We start from the raw sequence: 21,783 nt of genomic DNA, 5'->3' as shown, positions 1-21,783 counted from the left end.
TGTTCTTCTGTTAGTTTTTTCACTTTTTTTTTTTTTTCTCAGTTTGGTTTTTAACCTTATAATCCACTTTTAGGAGCCTACAACGAGTCACAGTTCATTTTTTGTACCTTTATTTAACTAGGCAAACCAGTTAAGAACAAATTCTTATTTTCAATGACAGCCTAGGAACAGTGGGCGATTCATCTGCCTTGTTCAGGGGCAGAACGACAGATTTTTACCTTGCCAGCTCCGGGATTCGATCTTCAGTTATTAGTCCAACCACTAGGCTGTGCTGCCGCCCCAGTAAAACATGAACATTTTTAACCAGATTTTTTTTTTGTATACAATATACATAAACAATCTAAATGGACCAAAAAGCGACAATAGAAAAAAACTGTCAATGGCAATGTGAGAAAATGATGGTAACTAGTCTGGCCCTGGCCCGAATTCAGGTTAATTTTTTATATTTTTTTTTATGTAAACCATGGCGGGATCAGCCAGCGGCGGCTTCCCGCATGCGCGATTCATTTACAGTCTGGACGCGGAGGGGTGAACATCTCCTGCTCTGACTGCAGCGAGAGGACTGGGCCGCCTGTGAGTGCTTTGGGACGGGGGCCACGGCCTCACCCGCTGCTCGTTGAGAAGAGTAAGAACGATACGTACTTTCACGTCAGAGTCTCCAATAACACCAGAAAAAAGTCGCTAGATTTGTCGCTAGTCACTTTTTTGAAAATATGTCGCTAGAGGGTCTGAATACTCGCTAAATATAGCGACAAAATCGCTAAATTGACAACACTGATGTCACTGGACTAGCGACAATGTTGACATCAACATCTGGGGTGTGAACTAGGTTTCTATTCAAGCGTTGATTGGTAATGGTGCTATAGTATTGGAGAAAAGTTGAAAAAAGTGACGAGTCATGGCGTAACGTACAGCACGCATAAAGCAACTAATTCTGTCTTTACAGCCTCTCTCCACCAGGTGTAGCACTTCTCTCACAGTTTAAAAACAAGAAAGGGACAGGGTAAGGATACATTGTCATTTTTTGCGTCATCACTGCAAGATATCCTGACTCTCAAAAGCCGCTGTTTACTTCTGAAGATCACTTTAGCACCGCCCCAAAAACCCGATTCAAATTCGACACAAACTCTTGATAGTGTTTTACTTACATTTTAGAGGCGATAAGGTGATAAGTTGGACAGATCGAGTGAAAAAAAGCCGTTTCCCCACACGACATCTCTCCTCACTATCACGCAATAGGTTTAGCTTCCCCACCCGCCATTTTTAAAAAGACCCGATGGAGCTCATTGCCTTCTTGAATCATGCAGAGATGGGCATCATGAAGGTCTCATTGATTTTGTTGGAAAGGGGAGAAATTGTGCTTTACAATGGTATTGATATTACAGTTGATCTGGAAGTATTACGTTTTTGGGGCGCTAAAATAAGGTCAATTGTAAGGACCAGCGTGATGTACAGAAGTGAGTTAGTTTATGTTGTCTATCCAACCGTCTTGATGAGTTCTAGTGACAGTTTATGACAGTTGTAATACCAAGTGCCTCAATAACTTGTGCACTGGTAGTCAGGTTGAAGTAGATCTGCTCGAGTGCAGGTGGTGGTCCACCGTGGATGTGACTTTCAAAGCTGAAATCTAAATTTAGTTTGTCTTGTGTATCATTTCTATTTCAACTACCATTTTATGGGAAAATAAATGAATAATGAAATGTTAATCATCAATTGTAATCATCTGCCAGAGAGTAGCGACAACCGGTTTGGGCCAGATAACTCACTCGGTATTCGGCCTGAGCTCAATCACCCGCATCCAAGCCATAAGTAATACTGCCGAAGGCGGGCCAGACTCGGGCCACATGGCACCCGCAGAGTCTGACTCTCAGCCGAGTGCCCCGACTCTCAGTCGGGATCGGCCCAGATCCACTGTGCTTGCTGGGTTACCATGGCCGCAGCTTTCCGACATTTGGGCTACTCTGAAAACTATGTCGCTTGTGAAAATGAGTTGGTCGCAGGTTTTTTTTTGGCATCTTCTAATTTGCTCAGCGGCCGCCACGGCATTGTTCTTTAAATATATACATTTCACTGGGACTTGCTGCGGCTGACTGTCAAGCAGTGAAGCAACCTGTTTCTGAGTGGGGGACGGCCAGAGGGGTATGTGTTGAAACTGAGTCACATGAGTGAGGAGAGAGAGCAGCATGCTCTTGTAGGTAGGCTATTTAGGTTGTCATTACGGAGACCTATTTCCAACCCTTTTTCCATAAAGCATTACCGCGCTAGAACCGATGCGTACATAATGGCGACAGAGCACAGGAAAACGACTTCAGGCGCATTAGATCAATTCGATGGAGGTGGTTTAATCTGCCTTCTAATTGTCAACTTTTCTTATGGAAAACCATAGCAAGCGAAGGGTTTTACGCATGCTCAGTGGAAATGTGAAATTTTGTATACGTTTTAATGACTCTAAATAAGGTTATGGAACTACCTCGCGTGCTTCTATTATGGGAAAAAGTCCACAATACAGCTGACATTAAATGTGGAGAATAATAGCCCACATTTATATATGTTGGCCATCAAATAAGCCTGTTGACGTGTATGCCTATGTAGGCTGTAGTCTACCGTTTGATACAATAAATATTGTTGAAATGATGATACCATTGCAAATAAATAAATCATTGCCACTTGTGTGGCCTACCTGGAGCTGGCAACTGTTTTAATAAATAACCTATAACTTAAGTTTCTTGTTGTTGTAGCCTTGTGTTATTATGCAATTATTAATGGCCATGTTTAGTTCATGAAATTGGAAGTTATCAATTGTGATCATGGTCACAGTTCTATCGCAATTGCGGATCAGCTGTTATTAGAATGCATTAGATTGAAGGTAACAGTCAATCAGATTTTGCTACAGGCTTATGCTTGTGGCACAGGCCTGTTCAGTTCATATCCATATTATTCATATATGATTCAGTGATTAAAAGTATGACCCCATCCTCAATAGCCTTTCCAGCAGGGCAACAGAAGCACTTCCTATCTCGAAATTGCCTCGCTATTCATATTGAATACATTAGTTAGTCAATTTAAATGTAGAAAGCGGCTAAATCGTTCATTTGGTTACTGTATGTTATCTGAAATTAGATCTAGGCCTATCAGGGGCTGTAGGCTACCTGCATCTAGTTAATCAATTACAAAGTTGAATTACAATCATAAATCCAGATTTTAGTTAATAGGCCTAGCCTATGGCTATTGAAAGGACTAGTAATTCTCCCAAATAGGCCATTTATAACGGTTTGTAGACTTAACATGTAGCACATAGTAAAGTCACAATTTCCATACAATTGCCTAATATTCATTTTTTTAAAGTTCCTCCTAGTGTTTCTTGCACAGAGATTTCAAGATCCTCTGTTCAGTTATCATCCCTGAAACTCTCCTGTTGGATTTATGAATGTTGATTGGCTGAAATCTGTGGTATATCATACTATATACCACAGGTATGACAAAAAATGACCATTAACGTTGGTAAGAAGTAGAGGGTGCTCAACACACGAGTCGTGGTGTAACCTAAAAATGTGTAAAAATCATTGGAAAGGAAAAGGCGCAACGCTCTCTCACCATTACAAATTCTTAGTTTTATTACTTTTAAAACATTTACGTTTTGGCATTTAATGGCTTTCTTCAGAATAATCATAAAGGGAATGGACGAGTTCATATAGGGCATGAGGAAGACAATTAGGGAGAACTCCTCAGCTGGTGACGCTAATGAGAGATGGTGCAGTTGACCATACAGGTGGGGTACTATGGTCAATGTCTGCACCTAGTGATGAAATACAGAAGTGTAACCATTAAAGAACAATTGGAAAACTGGGCAAGATTTTTTTCAACTACAGTAGGCGTAATTGATTTACAACCATCACTATATAATATATGTTGGGTATTGGAAAATAAAGAACAGGGCTAAGAAAAACTATGAATAAAAACATAAAAAGCTTAGGCAAAGAGGTCTAACAACTGGTTTGGTATTGCCCCTCAGGTAGCCTGTTTCTGGTCTCAGGTTCAAGAATGGCTGAAAAAGCATAACATTAATCTTAAACTGTGTTGAGGGGCAGCTGGTTTGGGTAGGTCGCTGGTTTGGGTTCCCCGTTTTTGACCTTGTGGGAGATCTGTCTACGTGCCCTGGAGCGGGGCGTTGACCCTGGTTGCTTCAATGCGTTGCTCTGGATGGGAGTCTGTTAGATGACTGAATCTAATGTAAATGGTGAGCGGCTTCACGGCAAGTAGATTGTATGTTTTAATATTAAATAAATAACTGGTTTGGACAACAGTTAGTGAGCTAGTAAGCTCCATCCATGTGTAAACAAGAAGTGTCAGGGATTGGGAGCATAACTGAAAACATCACACTCTATGTCGACCATCACCTGAAACCAATTGTCTCAACTCTGCAATCTCATCTCAAAGACACAGGTGACTTTCTAAAACTATTGACTGACATTGAGATACCAGCAGTGTCTCTTAGTGTCTTTTGATGTTCAGTCCCCGTCTGCAGTCATTCCTCAATGAATTAGGAATTGAACATTTCCTTGACTTGAACAGATCCCAACCCACCCTCTTCTAGCTGAACTCATGAGTTTGGTGCTCACCAAAAACTACTCCAAGTTCGACGATGCCTACTTCCGGCAGTGTAGCGGGACTGCCATGGGTACAAGGATGGCACCGAACTTCGCTAACCCACACCTCTGGTATGTTGAAAAAGCTCACCTTCTAAACGAGACGTCCAATGATGTCCAACCCTTTTTTTCCGGAGAACCTGGTCATTTGGAATCTCTACATTGATGACGATTTTGTTGTGTACAAGGGTGACCTAAAGTCGCTAATGTCCTTTCACCAATTTCTGAATTCCATTACAGGACACCTGCGCTTCACTATTGAACATGACGAAGGAGGACTAGACTTCCTGGACGTACGGGAAGAAAGGATGAACTAGAAAGATTCAGATCAAAGGGCTACAATTAGACATGGTTAAATCAAGCTGAAAGTAAACTCACGGATGTTTCTAGAACACCCTAGAGCTGGACCTGCCATCCAACTGGTCACGACCTACACCAGGGGCCAGTGCCCCTGTGACAACATTTTGGACCCCCTTGTGGCCCCCCTAAATGTGGAGTATGAAATAATTTTTACATAACACATTTTTGCTATCGTTCTTTTTTTTAGTTCCGTTATTAGACAGTGGCAACATGGAACATGGTCTTTTGCCTGCTAATGCCTGCAATGCAGTGAAGAAAACGACATGACAACAATAACATCTAATGTAACTGGCCCCTCTAACAGTACAACTGCCCCCAGCTTGGCCCCCCCAGTTGAAATGGTCTAGAACCGCCACTGCTCAGAGCGGTTGGGTAGGCTGTTTTCCGGTTTTAGCTGGCTGGATTTAGGTCTGCACAGAGCATGCAGACATGCTGTGTGAAGGCAAAGCTTCTGAAAGGCTGGTGTATAGGACCACCACGGAAGAGATGAGCATAGGCAGCTTCTGTCTGTGTTGCGAGTTTTCTGAGTTGTACCAACAAGCAGAGCAGAAAGTGGCTACTCTTTAGTTAGCTGATCTAGCTGGCAAGGTTTGACAGAATTATTATTTTTTCCCCAGTGCGGCGTTAGTAGTGTAACTGCCATGTTATGTTAGCTAATATTTCATCCCCTCTCGACTGAAGTGAATGAACTACTGTACTAGTAACTAGTTAGCTAGTTAGTAGCTACCACAGCTGGTTTAGCTCTAGCTAGCCTCTAGCTACAGTATCTGTCAGGTAGCAGTATCTAACAGCTGTTGTGTGTATGGAAATGCTTTGTAGCCATTGTTTTGTCCCGTTTCAACAGAAGTCAATTTGATGATGTACCATAAACTAGCAGAGCTAGCCAAAAGTTAGCTAAGGTTAGCTAGCTAGCGCACTAACTTTAGCTATTAGTTTTGCCTCAATCACACTAGACCTGAATCAAACGATGAAATCAGCGGCCAAATTATTGACGTCTTTTCAGCGCATTGTGTGTTTTTATTAGTCAGTATAGCAAAGTAACGTTATTGATTGTTAGTTTGCCTAGCTAATTCCCTACTTTTCACGCTGACATGGTATAAACATCTCTACAGGCTTCACTTTCATGGTGCACAGTCAGTACACAACACTATGCTCATCATGTCTTAGCAGGATCAGATGGTGACAGGTGTCCGAGGGAAGACCAGGCTACAGAGCTCAGGTGAATTTTGCAGTATATTATAACAATCAGTGAATGGATACACATTTCCATCTTGAGTTGATAGGTAGGCTACAGTCTGGGAATAATGGTCATTTCAATTGTTGAACCATTGATTCTATTCATGGATAATATCATGTATAAATGTACACCAATGTAATTCTTTGTCATGCCTCATCTGAGTAGGATCAGATGGTGACAGGGGTCTCAGCAGGGTCAGTCAGCCAGGGAAGACCAGTCTGTGAGGGAGCGGAGGTGAATTCTTGCAGATAAAACACTTTATTTCCTCTGTGCAGCAAACACTGGACAAGCAAGAAGCTTTAAATTATTTTAAGGCAGTCTAACAAACCTCTAAAGTTGATTTCCAAACTGCATCAAGGGTTGATTGAGGCTTTTCCCGATGACACAAAACATGTAAAACAGAAATGTGAGGAAGACCTGGGAGACGCAATTTATGATGAATGGACGCATATGTTAGAATGCCCCGTCATGTTCATAAAATCTCAAACATAAATTACTATAGTTTAAGACCATCCATAGAATGTACTAAACTCAGCAAAAAAAGAAACGTCCTCTCACTGTCAACTGCGTTTGTTTTCAGCAAACTTAACATGTGTAAATATTTGTATGAACATAACAAGATTCAACAACTGAGACATAAACTGAACAAGTTCCACAGACATGTGACTAATAGAAATGTAATAATGTGTTCCTGGACCAGCTGCATTAAGTACTGCAGTGCATCTCCGGTTACATGGAGCGACACCGGGGAACCCAAGAGCAGACTCAGATGAGAAAACAGGGATGAATGAACCAAAATACACTGCTCAAAAAAATAAAGGGAACACTTAAACAACACAATGTAACTCCAAGTCAATCACACTTCTGTGAAATCAAACTGTCCACTTAGGAAGCAACACTGATTGACAATACATTTCACATGCTGTTGTGCAAATGGAATAGACAACAGGTGGAAATTATAGGCAATTAGCAAGACACCCCCAATAAAGGAGTGGTTCTGCAGGTGGGGACCACAGACCACTTCTCAGTTCCTATGCTTCCTGGCTGATGTTTTGGTCACTTTTGAATGCTGGCGGTGCTTTCACTCTAGTGGTAGCATGAGACGGAGTCTACAACCCACACAAGTGGCTCAGGTAGTGCAGCTCATCCAGGATGGCACATCAATGCGAGCTGTGGCAAGAAGGTTTGCTGTGTCTGTCAGCGTAGTGTCCAGAGCATGGAGGCGCTACCAGGAGACAGGCCAGTACATCAGGAGACGTGGAGGAGGCCGTAGGAGGGCAACAACCCAGCAGCAGGACAGCTATCTCCGCCTTTGTGCAAGGAGGAGCAGGAGGAGCACTGCCAGAGCCCTGCAAAATGACCTCCAGCAGGCCACAAATGTGCATGTGTCTGCTCAAACGGTCAGAAACAGACTCCATGAGGGTGGTATGAGGGCCCGACGTCCACAGGTGGGGGTTGTGCTTACAGCCCAACACCGTGCAGGACGTTTGGCATTTGCCAGAGAACACCAAGATTGGCAAATTCACCACTGGCGCCCTGTGCTCTTCACAGATGAAAGCAGGTTCACAGTGAGCATGTGACAGACGTGACAGAGACTGGAGACGCCGTGGAGAACGTTCTGCTGCCTGCAACATCCTCCAGCATGACCGGTTTGGCGGTGGGTCAGTCATGGTGTGGGGTGGCATTTCTTTGGGGGGCTGCACAGCCCTCCATATGCTCGCCAGAGGTAGCCTGACTGCCATTAGGTACCGAGATGAGATCCTCAGACCCCTTGTGAGACCATATGCTGGTGCGGTTGGCCCTGGGTTCCTCCTAATGCAAGACAATGCTAGACCTCATGTGGCTGGAGTGTGTCAGCAGTTCCTGCAAGAGGAAGGCATTGATGCTATGGACTGGCCCACCCGTTCCCCAGACCTGAATCAAATTGAGCACATCTGGGACATCATGTCTCGCTCCATCCACCAACGCCACGTTGCACCACAGACTTTCCAGGAGTTGGCGGATGCTTTAGTCTAGGTCTGGGAGGAGATCCCTCAGGAGACCATCCGCCACCTCATCAGGAGCATGCCCAGGCGTTGTAGAGAGGTCATACAGGCACGTGGAGGCCACACACACTACTGAGCCTCATTTTGACTTGTTTTAAGGACATTACATCAAAGTTGGATCAACCTGTAGTGTGGTTTTCCACTTTAATTTTGAGTGTGACTCCAAATCCAGACCTCCATGGGTTGATAAATTGGATTTCCATTGATTTATTTTTGTGTGATTTTGTTGTCAGCACATTCAACTATGTAAAGAAAAAAGTATTTAATAAGATTATTTCTTTCATTCAGATCTAGGATGTGTTGTTTAAGTGTTCCCTTTATTTTTTTGAGCAGTATATTTGTTACACGGTGAGATATATTTGGAGTGCAGATCCAAGGAAGCTCTGATGAGTTGCAGAAAAAACAGATGTCTAGACTGAGGTTGGGAGTTGGCAGGGTGAACAGGTCCTGAGGTGACTCAAAGGTCATGAGAGATGTAACAGGAAACCGAGACAGAGGAGTAACTGGAATGAGAGGATAAAATTATAACTGACTGAGCAGAGATTGTACTGAGGCAGTAACTGCTGGTTAAGAAAACACCGGATGAACTCCAGGAGCAGATGTGACCTCTCCTCCTCATGGACTGCACCAGATTTGCCAGTTCTTGCTGTGAGATGTTACTCCACTCTTCCACCAAGGCACCTGCAAGTTCCTGGACATTTCTGTTAGTGTCTTAACGACCGTTCCACAGGTGCATGTTCATTAATTGTTCATGGTTCAATGAACAATCATGAGAAACAGTGTTTAAACCCTTTACGATGAAGATCTGTGAAGTTATTTGTATTTTTACAAATTATCTTTGAAAGACAGGGTCCTGAAAAAGGGCCGTTTCTTTTTTTGCTGAGTTTATATGCCAGTGAAACTGAATATCATGCACTCAGAAATGGTATTATTCTGCTGTAGACGTGAAGGCTGGCTGAATACTGGCAAAGAGTATGTTCTTTTATCTCAGCATGTCTACAGATTCTCCCTTCTCCCTGTTTTTGTTTGCTTGGAAATGTTCATACTGGAGACTGTTATCAGAAAAAACTGAAAAAACACATTTACAGTGGCTAATAAATGTATTGCCATTCATTGGAAGGTTGGTTATCCTCCCACAATGTATGGAAGAAATGTCAAGTTACAGTGCACTCTGAAATATTCAGACCCCTTTTTCCACATTTTGTTACGTTACAGCTTTGTTAAAAAATGTATTAAATAGTTTCTTTCCCGCCTCATCAATCTACACACAATACCCCATAATGACAAAGCAAAAACTGTTTTTTAGAAATGTTTGCAAATGTATTCTAAATAAAAACTGAAATATCACATTTACATAATTATTTAGACCCTTTACTCAGTACTTTGTTGAAGCACCTTTGGCAGCGATTACAGCCTCTGGTCTTCTTGGGTATCACGCTACAAGCTTGGCACACCTGTACAGTATTTGGGGAGTTTCTCCCATTCTTCTCTGCAGATCCTTTCAAGCGCTGTCAGGTTGGATGGGGAGCGTTGCTGCACAGCTATTTTCAGGTCTCTCCAGAGATGTTCAAGTCCGGGCTCTGGCTTGGCCACTCAGGGACATTCAGAGACTTGTCCCGAAGCCATTCCTGCGTTGTCTTGGCTTAGGATCGTTGTCCTGTTGGAAGGTGACCCTTCGCCCAGTCTGAGGTCCTGAGTGCTCTGTTGCTGGTTTTCATCAAGGATCCATTCATCTTTCCCTCGATCCTGACTAATCTCCCAGTCCCTGCCTCTGAAAAACATCCCCACAGCATGATGCTGCCACCACCATGCTTCACCGTGGGGATGGTGCCAGGTTTCCTCCAGACCTGACGCTTGGCATTCAGGCCAAAGAGTTCAATCTTGGTTTCATCAGACCAGAGAATCTTGTTTCTCACGGTCTGACAGTTTTTAGGTGCCTTTTGGCAAACTCAAAGCGGGCTGTCAGGTGCCTTTTACTGAGGAGTGGATTCCATCTAGCCCCTCTACCATAAAGGCCTGATTGGTGGAGTGCTGCAGAGATGATTGTCCTTCTGGAAGGTTCTCCCATCACAGAGGAACTCTAGAGCTCTGTCAGATTGACCATCGGGTTCTTGATTTAATTTAGTACAGGTGGACTCCAATCAAGTTGTAGAAACATCTCATGGATAATCAATGGAAACAGGATGCACCTGAGCTCAATTTCGAGTCTCATAGCAAACGGTCTGAATACTTATGTTAAAACCTGTTGGATTTACCCAAGGATAGGGGGCGCCACAGCGCATTTTGGAAAAAAATCGTTCCCATTTTCAACGGCCTACTAATCAAAGTCAGAAGCTAGGACATGCATATACTTATTTTATATGGATAGAAAACACCCTAAATTTTCTAAAACTGTTTGAATGGTGTCTGTGAGTATAACAGAACTCGTATGGCAGTCAAAACCCCGAGACCGATTGAACCAGGAAGTGGAAATCTGAATTGTCGACTCGACTTCACAGCCTTACCTATAAATCACAACGTAAAAAAATGATAATTGAGCACTTTCCAGTGCTTCCACTAGATGTCCCCAGTCTTTACAAAGTGTTTTGAGGGTTCTGCGGTGGAAACTCAGTGAAAGAGACGATGTGGCAATTGGTCACAGTCGGAGGGCCATGAGCATTGTGACGTTGGCGGCCGTGTCTGCCCCCACCTTTGGAAGTTTTTTGAAACACAATGAAATCGTCCCACTCGAATCTGATTGGCTCTCTTGTTGAAACAGGCCCTGACGATTACTTGATACAACGTTTGACATGTTTGAACGACCCTAACTTACCGTAAACAGTCATTTTGCGTTAGACAGCTGCCGCCCACGGATCAACATTTGATTACAGCCTTAGGACGCGCTAACAAGAGGAAGCTAATGGAACATAAAGCATGGACTTTTTCGACCGAAAATACATTTGTCATGGACCTGGGACATCGGGAAGTGATTTCTGATGAAGACAACTAAAGGTGAGGGATTATTGGCGATATTATACAATATCAGATGTTACGTGCTATTGTTCACAGGTGACGCCGAGCTAGGTTTTCGAGCTCAATTTCTGGGTATCGCATCCCATTTGATCTCAAAGTGTGATTACCCTGTAAAGTTAATTTAAAATCTGTTTTGACTGGTGTTTTCAAGAGATATTCATCTATAAATCTTAGATTGACAATATAAAAAAAAAATCGTTTTCGAATAGTTATTTATAAAATTGTAGCACTGTTTCCCGGGACGCATTTTATGGGAAATTGTTAGTCAACCTCAGGTGCCGATGTAAAATGCTGTTTTTATATAGAAATATGACCTTTATTGAACAAAAGATTGCATGCTGTGTGTAACATGATGTCCTAGGTGTGTCATCTGATGAAGTTTGTAAAAGGTTAGTGCTGCATTTAGCTGTTTTTTGGTTATATGTGATGGGTGTGCTTGCTCGGAAAATTCATATGATGCGACTTTTACCATGTACTCCTCTAACATAATCTAATATTGTGCTTTTCCTGTAAAACCTTTTTGAAATCGGACAACGAGGGTCGATTCAAGAGAGGTGTATCTATAAAACGATATGAGACAGCCCTATATTTGAAAAAAAAAAAATATTGAATTTCGTTATGCTAATGTCGCTAGGAGTTTTCGCTGGAAAATGATCCCGCTAACGGGATGAGACATTCAAGAGGTTTTAATAACGTATCAGTTTTTTATTTTTAATACATTTGAAAAAAAATATTAAAACCCTGTTTTCACTTTGTTATTATGGGGTATTCAGTGTAGATTGCTGAGGATTTTTATTTATTTAATACATTTTAGAATAAGGCTGTAACGTAACAAAATGTGGAAAAAGTCAAGGAGTCTGAATACTTTCCGAAGGCACTGTAGTTGCTAATTACATTATGTTAATAGTAGTAAATATTGACATAAGTAATTAATTTTCTATCTTTTCTGACAAAATTTCCACCCTGTTAGGTGCAAACGCCTAACAGGTGTGGGAACTAACAGGGTGGAAATTTGGAGGCTAAGCCATAGCACTGTGAGTGATCAAGATCCAGCTAGCATAATGGTGAACACTTGAAGATAATTTTTACTTTTCTGTCAAACATATTTTGAAATTCATCTAATGCAGTCTAACAGGGTCGACATTTAAGAGTGAGACATACTGACTAACATCATGAAAGATTAAAATATAGATAAAACCGAGTGACACTTAGCTTTGCACTGTTGTTTTACCGCCCCCAAAAATGATTGACACTCTGAATGTGATGTCATTGTGGGAAGGGGCTGTTTTTTAAAGGGGTATTTCTACAAACTATCAGGGTGGAAAGTGAAACCAGGGAGAGGAGGAGCAGCAGTAGCAGTGGCAGGGAGAGGAGAAATAGGAGCAGCAGTAGCAGCGGCAGGAGGAGGAGAAGTAGGAGTGGCAGGAGGAGAAGTAGGAGTGGCAGTGGCAGGAGGAGGAGAAGTAGAGGCGGCAGGAAGAGAAGTAGGAGCAGCAGTAGTAGCAGCGGCAGGAGGAGGAGAAGTAGGAGTGGCAGTAGGAGCGGCAGTGGCAGGAGGAGAAGTAGAAGCAGCAGTGGCAGGAGGAGAAGTAGGAGTGGCAGTGGCAGGAGGAGAAGTAGGAGCGGCAGTGGCAGGAGGAGAAGTAGGAGCGGCAGTGGCAGGAGGAGAAGTAGGAGCGGCAGTGGCAGGAGGAGAAGTAGGAGCGGCAGTGGCAGGAGGAGAAGTAGGAGTGGCAGTGGCAGGAGGAGAAGTAGGAGTGGCAGTGGCAGGAGGAGGAGAAGTGGAGGCGGCAGGAGGAGAAGTAGGAGCGGCAGTGGCAGCGGCAGGAGGAGAATAAGTAGGAGTGGCAGTAGGAGCGGCAGTGGCAGGAGGAGAAGTAGGAGCGGCAGTGGCAGGAGGAGAAGTAGGAGCAGCAGTAGCAGCGGCAGGAGGAGGATAAGTAGGCGCGGCAGGAGGAGAAGTAGGAGCAGCAGTAGCAGCAACAGGAGAAGTAGGAGCAGCAGTAGCAGCGGCAGGAGGAGGAGAAGTAGGAGCAGCAGTGGCAGGAGGAGAAGTAGCAGCGGCAGTGGCAGGAGTAGCCCCAGCATCAGAGAATGAGGATAGTGATGGTGAGGGAAGTGGTCAACCACAAACAACTCAATGCTCCCTCCCAGTGCTGAGCCACATTTCACAATTCCCCTCTGTCCAGAGACGAGTCCCCCCAGAAAGCAAAGCCTCTTTTCGAGAAAGAGCTCCTTGTACTAGCAAAGAGCTCCTTGTACTTTAGCTTGTTTCATGTCCCTGGGAAAGGTGCCCTGTTCAAGAGAGAGATTAACGATATGCGTAATACAAGGGCCAATTTGCTCAGCAGAATCTATTAGAAACCTTGCAGGAATATTATCCAGGCCTGTGGCTTTGGAGCATTTTAGCTCGGCCAGCATACTGACTATTTTGGCTGTTGCTACCTTTGCAAATGAAAAATAGTTTTGCTGAACCCCTAACTCTACATAATACTTCTTGACTTGGTTGCTTCCATACAAACCAGATCTGGTGGGCACCTTGCTAACCAGCTTGCTGGCAACAGAAGTAAAAAAAACAGTTGAATTCATTGGCAACCTCTGCTTTTTCATATAGCATCTCCCCTTTGATGTTCAGTCCAATACTGTTTACTTTGTTTTTGGTAGTACTACTACAGCCTAGTTCCTTAAATGATTTCCAAAGCTTTTTAGGGTCATTTTTGTTTTCAATTATTTTCTCAGCAAAGTAACCCCTCTTAGCTTCATCCATCCTGCTCTGTGCTTCATTTCTGTGACGTTTATATAGGACAAAATCATGCTGCTCTTGAGAGTTCTTACATTTTTTAAAGGCCTTATTCCTTGCTTGGATAGATTCTAGAATCTCATGATTAAACCAAGGGCTAGATCTCTGATTTACCCTGACCCGTCTAATGGGAGCCATCACATTCACCACATCAAGGAATCTACATTTAAAGACTTCCCAGGCACTGTCTACCCCTACACTATCTAGCACAGGTGACCAGTCAATTTTACCCACTTCCTTCCTTAAACTGTTCTACACAGTATTTTTTTGAGTCCTCTGATTCGAACAGTTTTGTGACACTTAAATATATCTTTAAAAATCCTCCTTGTGCAAAATGTAATAAAATGATCACTGATTCCATAGACTATTACTCCACTCCGCGATATTTTAGATTTATCAGACACCAATATTAAGTCAGTTGTACTTTGCACTGTTTCACATATCCATGTCTTTTATCATTTAGGTCAGAGCAAGTGATCTACAAAAGTGCATAAATACATTGTGGGTTGGGCTATTCGTTTTGCAGACATCAGTATTGAAATCCCCTAATAAAATGATTTCCTTCAACAGGGAATCATTACAGTTTGACAACACAATTTCAAGACCTTCATAGAATGCATTCTGCTTGGGCGGCCTATAACACACCCCCAACAAAATCGGCTTGGTTTTGGGAAGGCAGATATCCAGCCAGACAATCTCTAGATCAGCGTTTAAATCCGATCTGACGTTAAAAGCAATGTCTGATCTTACAAACGCCGTTCCGTTCCGATTCCGATCCTTCCTGACAACAGAGTAATTACTTATCTCAATTTCTGAGGGTGCCATGTCTGAGGGCCTGACCAAAGGCAGAGTGGGCCAGAGTGCCTCTGTCGCTCGTCCTCCCGTAGCTGCCGACATCCACTAACCGGAAGATGTAATTGGCATCCACAACCACCAAGAACAATGGAGAACATCCCCTTGTAGATGTAGAACAGGGAGCCGGAGTTTGGTGTGGCTTGCAATTCCACATGCTTGCCATCCACTGATCCCAGACAATGAGGAAACTTCCACCGTTCTTCAAAGCCAGCAGCAATGGCCCTCCAGTCGTCCATGGTTGGGACAGGCATGAATTCTCCCACGAGTCAGTCCCAGATGTCCCTGGTCACACTCCTGATGTGCCCTACATGGTAACAGTAGGCAATCGTTTTGAAGGAATCTCCAGTAGCAAGGTATCTGAAGGAATATGGAATAATGTAATTATTATACTTTTATATCAGCAGGTCATTGTGGATAACTAAAGTATAATATCTGAAAAAAAAATGATGATAACATTGGATAGATAGATGCATGTGCACACACATGTGCAGCATGTGACAACAGGATCATGTGAAGGATAGCATCACAAATGAATATATAAATACCACAATACAACAGTAGCATCAGTAACCTCCAAGATGTAGTCAATACACATTTCATGTAAATTCATCTCATAAAGAATTTTTTTTTAGTGTAGCCTATGAAAATGTTATGTTACAGTGCTATTTGTTATTGTTCTGATATATTCATATAGGCTATTGTCTCACTCATGATATATTTATCGATCGATAATAACATGTCAGGATTCTAGAATTGCTTGACAATATTTACCTTAAACAAATGGCGAGACGTTCAGCTGGACAAATAGCTTGCCGAAATGTGTCTTCCCTTGCGATGCGAGGTCGCATCCTGGACAGCAGACTGAAAAACAGCTTCTATCTCAAGGCCATCAGACTTGAACAGCCATCACTAACACAGAGACTCTGCTGCCTACTGTCATGACGTGCCCTGGGAAAAGGATTTTATATCTCTCTCTCTCGTTCTCTCTGCATGCTGGGAGTGTTTGGTGAATGCTGGGAATTGTGTGAGTGAGTGCGAGTGTTGTGTAGAGTTAGATATCTTGGTTTTTCTTTCACCTTTCCTTTTCTTGGTGCTATCTTTTTTGTTTGTTCCTATGCATGATTAAGGTTATCATTATTTTTATTTAGTTGTTGTGGTAGAATTAATTATATTGTTTTTCGTGTCGAAATGACCCTGGTTTTGGCGGGGATGGCGACCCACATGGGGACGCCGTCCCTGTCACTTCGGCACGGCTTTAGGTGTGTTACTGAAGGTTTTAGGGGGAGACTGGAATTGTACAGTAGATTTTACTGTTGACCGCACTGCTGAAGTACCTCATCTGCGGTCAGCCATTTGCCTGTCTGGTCTATTAACTGAGTTTGAGCTTTCTGATGTGTGGAGAGTAAGGAATGCAAAAGTTAGGCAGTACACATGGCTAAAAGTTAATGAAGGTCGTGTCAGTGCAGCAAGGTTAGACAGGTTGTATGTATCTGAGCACTACTGTAGTAGGGTTGGAAGGTGTCATATTACTCCTGTGGGTTTCTCTGATCACCATATTGTTACTGTTGATATTCACTTGTCCTGTCCACGAAGGTCATCACCTTACTGGTATTTTAATGTTAAGTTGTTACATGATGTCATGTTTTGGGAGGGTGTGGTGGAGGAAGTGTGTGCCAGACTGTCAAGGCGGAAATGGGTGCTACCCCAGCTGTCTTATAGGGGAAGGGTATTGGTAGCTAATAATCTTGCTGCCTCTACCCTGTGGCACAGACTAATGATTTTACAGCCACCCAGGGGGTCTGATACAAGAGCTTCAGAAGACCCTTGTCAATTTCTTCTGGTCTGGACAACACTGGATTAAAGCTGCAGCCCTGTACCTGCCACTGCACGAGGATGGGCAAGGCCTGGTGGATATTTCTTCCAGGATCATGGCTTTCTGGCTTCAAGCAGCACAGAGACTGTTGTACAGTGACGGTTCTAGCTGGGTGGATGCAGCCTACACATTGATGAAGAGAGCGAGCTGTTTGGGCTTAGACAAGCACCTTTTCCTCTTAAACCTGGAGGGGGGTGATTTGCCTGGCCTGACTCCATTTTATGAGTCTGTTATGCAGGCTTGGAGAGTTCTTGTCAAGTCCCGCAAGGCCGGCACGCCACCAGGGATGTGGCTTTTTGAAGAGCCTCTTTTTCACAAACTGCCTATTGAAAAGAGGACAGCTGACTTCCAATGGAGGATAACACATGGAGCCATAGCCATCAGTATGCATCTGGTACACCTGGATCCTACTGTTGGGGAGGGGTGTCCATTCTGTGCTGAGTCTGAAACTCTGGCACATCTGTTTTTACAGCGTCTCAGGTTGGTCGGGATGATTGACCTGATCACTTCTTGGTTCTCAGCTTTGGGAGAGGTTATCTCTTCCCAACTGTTTATATTTGGGTTAAAGTACAGGTTATTCGGGGACAGCCTATTACAAACTGGTTAACAATATTGATCTGTTTATGTGTATATGGGGTATTCAGAGACTGTTGTGTTTAGTTAGTGTGGAGGAGGATATGGTGTTGTTTTTAATTGAGGCGTACCGGGTAGAAACTACCATGCCGTATTCAGAAAGAGAGCACGAAAGACTTCACTTGGTCAAAGATTTCATATGAAGATGAACTAGTCAGTGGCCACGCTCACATGAGCATAGACATTACGTCAGCGTCATGGACTGCCCTTTTCTACTGAAATGTATAAAACCCAATCCTGATGAAATTCACACCAGACCACGCAAACCCCAGTGTAAGCTAAGGTTGCAAATGGTTGAATTTCTAAGACCAAAACATGCCGGGTGATGCTGGTGTGTGAAGTGGTTTAAACTACAACTCTACCAAAGGACAAGACTATACCACGTGGAGCATTGGCTACACGGCTGGAAATGGTTGAACTCTGAGACTATCAATTCCCTACAGAAGGAGCAAATTCTAGACGACACGAATTACTAGTCTGCAGCTAGAAATTATGTAAACCTAGAACGAGAATACCAACAACCGCCGAAGCATCTATTCTATCAAAGGTACTCTGAAGAGCCATTCTAACCACCTACAACCACGAAAGACTTTGTGACTTAAACAAAAGTTAACCAGAGACTCTGATGAACCCTACAGGACAATCGAGGATTCAAACAGAGAAGACAACAACGACATACGGGCGTAAATATATATACATTGCAATTATTCTCGAATGAGCGGCCGTTCATGTGCAAAGGATTAGCATTTCAATTAATATAATTATAGACTGTGTGTAATGAATCCATTTGTCTTTCCCGGTCTTTCTCAGTCCCACCCCTTTCCTTTTGTCTACCAAGCTGTCATATCGGCTTAGCCCACTAGGGACTGTTCTATCATTGTTAGTAACCAATATCTACTGTTTGTTTGTTATGTATTTCTGTGATTATTTAGTTAGTTAGTAAATAAATAATTAAGCCAATTTGTATATTGCTGATTCATTATGGAAACAGATAGCCAAAAAATGTTCAACGTTCAGAAGAGACTGGTAGAAGGTAACAATTAACAATCATTAATGGAAGACTGATATGAAAATATCTGAAGAGTCGATTCGGGAACTAGAGACTCTATAAAAAAAAATCCTGTGGTGCCCCGACTTCCTAGTTAATTAAAGTTTACATTATTAGTTTAATCTCGTGATAATAATTACACATAGAGAATTGATTTGATAAAATAAGGCTTCACATTTAATGATAATAAAGACACATGGTTGATGATATTACTAGGTTAACTAGCTTGTCCTGCGTTGCATATAATCAATGCGGTGCCTGTTAATTTATCATCGAATCACAGCCTACTTCGCCAAATGGGCGTTGCACGAATGTACCTAACCATAAACATCAATGCCTTTCTTAAAATCAATACACAGAAGTATATTTTTTGAAACCTGCATATTTAGTTAAAGAAATTCATGTTAGCAGGCAATATTAACTAGGGAAATTGTGTCACTTCTCTTGCGTTCATTGCACGCAGAGTCAGGGTATATGCAACCGTTTGGGCCGCCTGGCTCGTTGCGAACTAATTTGTCAGAATTTTACATAATTATGACATACACCTGGATCCTACTGTTGGGGAGGGGTGTCCAATCTGTGCTGAGTCTGAAACTCTGGCACATCTGTTTTTACAGTGTTTTACATTGCACAATATTTAGACTTAGGGTTGCAACCCGTTCGATAAAATATGGAACAGTTCGAAATGATCGTTTCTGGATTTGACCATATTAAGGCCAAAGGCTCGTATTTCTGTGTTTATTATATTATAATTAAGTCTATGATTTGATATTTGATAGAGCAGTCTGACTGAGCGGTGGTAAGCGGCAGCAGGCTCGTAAGCATTCATTCAAACTTTACTGCGTTAGCCAGCAGCTCTTAGCAATGCTTGATTCACAGCTGTTTATGACTTCAAGCCTATCAACTCCTGAGATTAGGCTGGCAATACTAAAGTGCCTATTAGAACATCCAATAGTCAAAGGTATATGAAATACAAATGATATAGTCGACCCGTCATAATTCCTATAATAACCACAACCTAAAACTTCTTAACTGGGAAAATTGAACAACTGGGAATATTGAACCACCAGCTTTCATATGTTCTCATCTTCTAAGCAAGGAACTTAAACGTTAGCTTTTTTACATGGCACATATTGCACTTTTACTTTCTTCTCCAACACTTTGTTTTTGCATTATTTAAACCAAATTGAGCATGTTTCATTATTTATTTGAGACAAAATAGATTTTATTTATGTATTATATTAAGTTAAAATAAGTGTTCATTGTTCATTCAGTATTGTTGTAATTGTCATTATTATATATTTTATATTATATATAAATTCTGTTGGCGATCACAGACTAAATATTTAAAAATGGCATCTTCCACTGCAGTCAAAGGTCTAAGAGTCTCCTACTGTTCTGTACTTAATTACCCTTTTTCCAGTCAGAGGCATTCAGCCAGGTGTGTCTGCTTTTGGGTCTCCAGGAAATGGGTCAGACAGCGGGTAGTTTTTTTTTGTGTACTTTGTCCTGTTGTATGACTTGTGCTTGGCCTCGGTGTCTGACTCTAGGAGGAGGCTGGTTGATTCTTGTTTGGGATTTGAGGAATGTTACTAATGTACAGTTGAAGTCGGAAGTTTACATGCACCTTAGCCAAATACATTTAAATAAAGTTTTTCACAATTCCTGACATTTAATCCTAGTAAAAATTCCCTGTCTTAGGTCAGTTAGGATCACCACTTTATTTTAAGAATGTGAAATGTCAGAATAATAGTAGGGAGAATGATTTATTTCAGCTTTTATTTATTTCATCACATTCCCAGTGGGTCAGAAGTTTACATACACTCAATTAGTAGTTGGTAGCATTGCCTTTAAATTGTTTAACTTAGGTCAAGCGTTTCGGGTAGCCTTCCACAAGCTTCCCACATTCCTCCTGACAGAGCTGGTGTAACTGAGTCAGGTTTATAGGCCTCCTTGCTCGCACATGCTTTTTCAGTTCTGCCCACAATTTTTCTATAGGATTGAGGTCAGGGCTTTGTGATGGCCACACCAATACCTTGACTTTGTTGTCCTCAAGCCATTTTGCCCCAACTTTGGAAGTAGGCTTGGGGTCATTGTCCATTTGGAAGACTAATTTGCGACCAAGCTTTAACTTCCTGACTGAGGTCTTGAGATGTTGCTTCAATATATCCACATAATTTCCCTGCCTCATGATGCCATCTATTTTGTGAAGTGCACCCGTCCCTCCTGCAGCAAAGCACCTCCACAACATGATGCTGCCAACCCCGTACTTCATGGTTGGGATGGTGTTCTTCGGCTTGCAAGCCTCCCCCTTTTTCCTCCAAACATAATGATGGTCATTATGGCCAAACAGTTCTATTTTTGTTTCATCACACCGGAGGACATTTCTCCAAAAAGTATGATCTTTGTTCCCATGTGCAGTTGCAAACCGTAGTCTGGCTTTTTTATGGCGGTTTTGGAGTAGTGGCTTCTTCCTTGCTGAGCAGCCTTTCAGGTTGTCATTATAGGACTCGTTTTACTGTGTATATAGATACTTTTGTACCTGTTTCCTATAGCATCTACAAAAAGTCCTTTGCTGCTGTTCTGGGATTGATTTGCACTTTTCGCGCCAAAGTACGTTCATCTCTAGGAGACAGAACACGTCTCCTTCCTGAGCGGTATGTTGGCTGCGTGGTCCCATGGTGTTTATACTTACATACTATTGTTTGTACAGATAAACGTGGTACCTTCAGGTGTTTGGAAATTGCTCCCAAGGATGAACCAGTCTTATGGAGGTCTACAATTTTTTTTCTGAGGTCTTGGCTGATTTCTTTTGATTTTCCCATGATGTCAAGCAAAGAGGCACTGAGTTTGAAGGTAGGCCTTGAAATACATCCACAGGTACACCTCCAATTGACTCAAATGATGTCATTTAGCCTATCAGAAGCTAAAGGCACAGTCAACTTAGTGTACGTAAACTTCTGACCCACTGGAATTGTGATACAGTCAATTATAAGTGAAATAATCTGTCTGTAAATAATTGTTGGAAAAATGACTTGTCATGCACAAAGTAGATGCTGACTTGCCGAAACTATAGTTTGTTAACAAGAAATTTGTGTAGTGGTTGAAAAACGAGTTTTAATGACTCTAACCTAAGTGTATGTAAACACACATATATATATATATATATAAGATTGGCCGATTTAAATCAGTAACGGCTTTTTTTGGTCCTCCAATAATCGGTATCGGCGTTGAAAAATCATAATCGGTCGACATCTTGTACAAACTATAGCAT

General features: G+C 42.4%; 1 long non-coding RNA gene across 1 annotated transcript; it reads left to right on the top strand.

The window, feature by feature from the left end:
• The first annotated feature begins 588 nt into the window (after window positions 1-588).
• LOC115162975 (uncharacterized) lies at window positions 589-5,144 on the top strand. The gene is made up of 3 exons (XR_003869672.1): window positions 589-625; window positions 4,573-4,718; window positions 4,887-5,144. It is a non-coding gene; the product is annotated as an uncharacterized LOC115162975 (long non-coding RNA).
• The last annotated feature ends 16,639 nt before the right edge of the window (window positions 5,145-21,783 follow it).

Source organism: Salmo trutta, chromosome 26 (assembly GCF_901001165.1).
Source record: "Salmo trutta chromosome 26, fSalTru1.1, whole genome shotgun sequence".
Lineage (NCBI taxonomy): Eukaryota > Metazoa > Chordata > Actinopteri > Salmoniformes > Salmonidae > Salmo > Salmo trutta.
Note: the sequence above shows the minus strand (reverse complement) of the source record. Positions and strands in the feature narration are given on the sequence as shown.